Genomic DNA, 6315 nt, shown 5'->3' on the forward strand with positions numbered 1-6315 from the left:
AGCAGCTGGGATTAGAAACTACCCTCTGTGATCTAGTCAGCATCTAATTCAAGTCCATTTACTGACACAAAAATATCCTTTAGAGGTTTCTATTGATTTTTTTCGTGCACAATGTATGTCAATGTTTAAGTTGATAATTTTCCACTTATCCTAATCACAATTAGTTTTCAGATAAAAAAAATATTTTAAGAAGAATTTGCTGTTAACACTATAGAGGATAATTTTTGAACAACAAAGATTTTACAGAAATCAGTTTAGGGCCCTTGAAGTAAGTTGCCCTTGACAATCTATCTCCTGCAGATAGTCCAAAGCAGTATGCACTGAAATGTGCCTCTTGTTCCAGATGTCATCCTGGAACATACCCTGATTAGATTATCATCCTCAATGCATTTCAAAAAAGCCCTTTCAACCTCTTTCTGCCTTCTCTTAGCCAGACTAAAGTTACCCTTTTGCTTTAGAAGTTCTCTAGGAGGCCAGCACTAGTTTCAAGTGTGGAATTTTTGAATTTCAGTGGTTCTCTCTGTCTTTAGGATTTCTAGTTACCTCAGGGTTTGCTGAGTCCAAGTTTGTTTAGCTGAACTCCTGCATCACATGGTGGTGATGGTAGTTTCACTTAAGTTAACACTGCAGTCTACTAAGCAGAGCAAAACATGATTCATCCAGCCTGAGAGGGGAATAGAGCTGTGCATCTGGTTGCAGGTCTTTCTGATGCAAGAAAATCAGTCCAGTATGTGATACCTGTGAGACTACCCTTGTATAAGTGGAGCCCACTCATCTAAAATCAGATCCCTGCCAGGGGATTACACCACAAATAATTATGCCTCCAAATGGGAAATTACAATCACACAAGGGGACAATCAGGGTTCTTAATTGCACATTACTTCAAGTTTCCCCCATTTCCTTCGTTAAGTTTGCTTGTCTCCATAGATTCAACCCTAAAAGGACACTGAAAGAGATTTGACTAGTTTTAAAAGAAATTAAATTGTATACAAAGAAACTTAACAACTAAGAACAAAACCACAAATCTACTCTCTCTTCTGTACTGCATAAGGGTTCCATAGAGGCCATCTGAGTAGCATGAAATGACACTAACTCAAAGGCAGGAAGGAGGCAACAGATATTATCTAGTGGGACACTTTAGGCCAAAAGGGGAATCATTTGGATAGAATCTCCTCAATATGGCTGCCCTTTGAAACATCTGGGGAGCTTTTTAAATACCAGCAGTAATATAGCTAGGAGCCACCTATAACCAGGGGGAAAAATGGGGATGGAACTAATTTGCAACTTGTTGAATTTTCCAATTGATATGATAGAAATATCACATGGTAGTAAATTTTAAGCTACCAGGATGCCAACTGAACACAGATTTGGGAGAATTAGAGCCAGGACTAGCAGGTTGCAGCAGATCATTGAAGAGTCAGGACCTCACCCTGAGATTCTGCTCTCCATGGAAGGGTGAGGCCTGAGTGAGTGGACAGGCAAATCTTCCACAGGTGATGACAACAGGCAGCCAGTTTGAGAATGGCCACCCTCCTCCAATTTATTCCTTCCAGGTTTCTGCTTGCACCTGTCATCACACCTGTAGCAACTGCAGGTCAGGGTCTTTCCCTTCAAACACTGCCACCTTAGGAAAATGTGCTTGGTGCAAGTCTCTTCTTTTCCTCCTTCTGCCTTACACTAAGTTGCTCAGAGAGGGACTGGTATGGATGGTCTCCAAAAGAAGATCATTTATCCAAAAACAAATATTAAGATAGCATTTGAGACTTATGCTAGGCCATGAGGAAATGGTTTATACCACCCTTCTTCACTTCAAGAAGCTTCTAGTCTGGAGGGAGAGGAAGAGGTATCATCAGTGTCAGGAGAGTGGGGGAAATAAATCCAAAGGAACTTTGTTGAAGATGCTGTTTAGCTGCTAACCCCTTGTTGCATCTGTTATAACAAACAGAAAGCTAAATGCCATGTGAAGGGCAGTACTTGGCATCATGGTGGCAGCTGTGATGATGGTCTGAACTACCAGGGCTATCTGCACCATGTCTAGAGTGGCTGCAGGCACAACTTTTGTCAAGGACCCACAGCAGATAGTGGGTGACATGGAGCTGCTCTCAGGGAGTCAGGAGAAGACCTGCACGGGGGATGGGGTGTGGATGAGGGCAAGGTGTTGAGCACAGCACTACCAGAGCTCTTGTACACTTTAATACCACTCCTGGGGCCAGACCATTTGCCCCTTTTATTCCAAAGAAAACACTAGTGCACAGAGGATGAGAGGAACTTCCTGTTGGCACCTCCTTGTCAGATTTGTGCACACAACTCGGTATTTAGTTGGGTGCCATGAGTAAGGCTGTGGTCAAGAGCTATAGGGGCAGAGGGTGATGGCTTGCTAGTCAAGGGCTGTAGCCAGCCTTATTTTGCACAGGTAATACATGGGTCATGTGTCAGGCAGATCTCTCAGTGAAGTGACTCAGGAGCATCAGAGACTTCTCCTTATCTGAACCCTCCAAGTGCACATGTACAAATATGTTGTTCTCCTTGGAGCTGTCTGAGCTCTCTTCCTCTGTGAGCACACCCATGGGACTAGAGGAAGAGCTGGAGTACTAAGAAGATCTGCCCTCCTGGGACATCCTGTTTACAAGCTGCTCCACCTCCATCCACCTGCACCAACCACAGATCTGCAGCATGGCCACCACACCCACCCTACACAGGCCCAACGTGTCTGGTGGGATACACTGGGGCTAGTCCACTGCTGGTGACCAAGGTCAAGTCCAATAAGTTCAGGCCCAAGGCGTCTGAATTCCCTTTTAACAGCTCCAGTTGAGTCTTAAGATTTTTTTTTTGCCCTCATAATGAGGAATTCATACATAGTAAGGCTCAAAAAATTCACCAAGGTGAGCTGCTTAAAGACAGGGTAATACATGTGTGAGTGCAGATTCCTGAGCTAATCCAAAATTCTGTTTTGATCTTGGGGCTGAGGGGCCTGAAGATCAGAGGACATAAAAGAATTGCAGGTGGGGTGTCCTCCTGGGCCTGGTAGACCAGTACTGAGCGAGTGCCTCTGGTGTGGGAGCAGTAAGGCAAGGTAAAGGGTGTACTGGATGAGGGCTGCAAGTGGTGCTGGGCTCAGCTCTGGGAGGATGGGATGCTGGCCACTCCACACAAAGCCCTCCAAGACACAGCCTATCATGGCCCTTACTTTCAAAAGGGAAGGGTTGTGTCACTCACATCCTTTGTGGGTAAGGGAATGGATACCCATCAGAAGAATGGGATGGCTGTGAAATAAAAGTTCTCAAAGTAAAGTAATATATCAGAAATAAAGACAAAAGTCAAGAATGTTTTTAAAGTAGAGGCATGACTGATTGAGTCCACCAGAAGGATCTGGTTATAACACAGAATCAGCCCCTACATGTTTTATTTATAGCAATACAGATCAAAAGGATCAGTAAGTACAAGGTTTCACTGTGGGAGGAGTCTTTTATTGGTGTTTGCTTTAATCAGGGGTTGTGGAGAACAGTGACAGAGAATGGGAGAACAGTGTCTGAGATTAGAATGACTCTGATGTCTTCATGGCTGTGGCATGCTCAGTGCCTGGGGAAGTTTCCATACAAAGTGGAGGATGCCCAGTTGCTGTGGTAATGCCCTGTATCAGGCGGCTCTGTGCCACAGTCTTATCAGCTTCAAACTTGATCTCAGGCATACAGTTCCTGGGAATAGGGAACTCTCTTGCTAGGCAAACATATGTTTCACTACCTTTCCTGAACCTACCTTCCTAATAGTAACTTTACAAAATGTACTGTCTTGAGAGCTACACAAAGCTCCTAACATTGCATGTTGCAGCTGTAGAGCACAACTGCGGAGTAAGATGCATAATGTTGCTAAATCCATAACTTTCATGAACACAAAGAATATACTTGAATAGTTTATATGTTTATTTTTGTGGGATATCAGGGATTGAACTTGGGGGCATTCAACCACTCAGCCACATCTCCAGTCCTATTTTGTATTTTATTTAGAGACAGGGTCTCACTGAGTTGCTTAATGCCTTGACTTTATTTATTTTTTTATTTTATTATTTTATTTTTTCTGAGGCTGTCTTTGAACTCCTGATGCTCTGGTCTCAGCCTCCTGAGCCACTGGGATTACAGGTGTCTGCCACCATTGCATATTCTTTAATCTGATAATGAAATAAAAGTTTGCTGGTGCAATTCTTCAAACTTGATTCTCCATCAGAGAGTAGAGCTGCTCAAACTAATGGATTTCACCTGGAAGTTCTTAACACTGGACTTCCCAGCCTAAGGTTTCCAGCATTGATTGGTTCACACAATGCTCATAGATGGCTTCCTGCAGGTTTGCCAGGATTTGAAATTTGAAGCTATTCTTTCACTACATACACAAGTTGTCCTATAGATATCCTGGTGTTTACCTTGTCCACACTTTTAAAGAGATATGGAATAATCTTCCCCACACCAAAATCAGAACATTTTCCAATGAACACAAGCCAAAGGTTCCCCCAACACCCAGAGAATAAAAATCCCAATGGTCACTCTGGCCGCTAAAGCTCTGTGAGATCTGTTCTCTAATGACCCCTTTGTTTGGAAAACATTCTTTCTCTTGCTTGACACTAGGGTTTTTCCCTGTTGTTCAAGGTCTCATTCTTCTCTGACTGTCTTGTAGATAGAGGTCTGTTACTTTCCATGTCTGGCCCTTATTTGGTTCCTTCAAACCTGTCATCTTAAGCTGTGGTGACATTATTTCCCCCAATTAAATGACGTGAACTAGGGAGGGGTAAAACCTTTGTTGTTCACCACTGTACACTTAAAAGATGACTCGGGGTCTAGCACATGGTAGGGTGCTTAATGAATATATATTGGTGAATGAAGCAAGCTCCATCACCAGCACAAAGGATGGCACCTGACCCATGAGTAACTACTCCACAGCCTGCCAGGTGACTGAAGTTGCAACCCCCCAAAGAATGAGTTGTATCCTATTCCCTGCTCAGGAAGTTTACTATTATAAAATTCACCCCAAGTTGCCCCTTGTTATCCTCTTACCTGATTGGCACACACTCTGTAGATCTTACTCCTAGTGAGATGGCATGGGAGCTATCTTGCTCTGGCTCCATTCTGTACAGATTCATAGAAGGCCAGCAGGAAAAATCAAGGCTGGCCTGGAGAAGGGAGAGAAAATAAAAATGCAGGAGTGAGTGCTAAAGGACTTGGCCTCCTGCCCAGCATCAAGAGCCCACTCCATAGCAAAAGTGAAAGGGTCAACTGCCAGGCCAGATTGGCCCTGGAAGCCTCCCGAGCCCAACCTCATCTAGGTACACTTGGGCAACTGGAGGCCCAAAACAATGAGCCCTGAACAAAGTCAGCAAGACGAACCACACTGCCAGACTCTGGGGCCCAGGTTTTCCTACTTTTGAAAGGTCATGGAAACCTTCAATGAGGAGCTAATATGTGAACTTGAATGTGAAGGAAGTGTAATATTTTTAACAGCATAGAAAAACAGAGGAAAGTTAATGTATGGTTATAACCCATATATACATCTCTATGTAATAGCAGCCACTTTCTAAGAGATTGAAAACCAGATATAATGGTTGTGCAGGACTAATCACACACACCTGGGATAAGAAGCTGGTTTATTATCAGGAGCTAACAAGGCTGTTCTGCAAAAAAGATAGTGACAGCAGCAGCAAGGGTGGAGAGAAGCCCCAACTCCTCCTTGAGTGTAACATTTTATAGGCTAGAATCATGGCCGCACACTAGGGGTGGCTTTAATCTTGACTGATATAGTGAGCATCCATTGATCTTATAGAAAGCAAGTTTGTTTCTTGGAAAAAAGACAGGCAAGCAGTTTTTTTTATCTCTCAGAGGGAGAAGAGGGATGGCATGTCTGTTTTATCTTCTCAAGGAGAAAACAGGGAAACCAGTATGTCCCCATCTCGGGGGCTGGCAAGTTGTCTCCTATCTCTCAATGAGAGAACAGGAGAGACCAGCATATTTTCAAGCCGGTAGGTTTTGTCTCGGGCTACATTCTATTTCTTGTGAATAAAAACAATATTCATGAAGTAGAGATGAGGAAAAGAAAGATGTCTACTAGTCGTGTATTTATATCTGAGTATAGGAAAATTATGTGTGATTAATTCTACTCTATTTCCTATTCCCATCCTCTTTTCTGTCCCTTCATTCCCATTTGTCTAATACAATGAACATCTACACTTCCCCTTCCTATCCCCCTTTGTTATTGGTTAGTGTTCACATATCGGAGAGAACATTTGATGTTTGGTCTTTTGGAACTGGCTTATTACACTTAGCATAATATTCT

At 43.2% G+C, this 6315-nt stretch overlaps 1 pseudogene; it reads right to left on the minus strand.

Moving 5' to 3' along the window:
- Window positions 1-1912: 1912 nt before the first annotated feature.
- On the minus strand, window positions 1913-5113 carry LOC144367369 (zinc finger CCHC domain-containing protein 14 pseudogene; annotated as a pseudogene).
- Window positions 5114-6315: the final 1202 nt, after the last annotated feature.

The sequence above is a fragment of the Ictidomys tridecemlineatus genome, chromosome 1 (genome assembly GCF_052094955.1).
Source record: "Ictidomys tridecemlineatus isolate mIctTri1 chromosome 1, mIctTri1.hap1, whole genome shotgun sequence".
Classification (NCBI taxonomy): Eukaryota; Metazoa; Chordata; class Mammalia; order Rodentia; family Sciuridae; genus Ictidomys; species Ictidomys tridecemlineatus.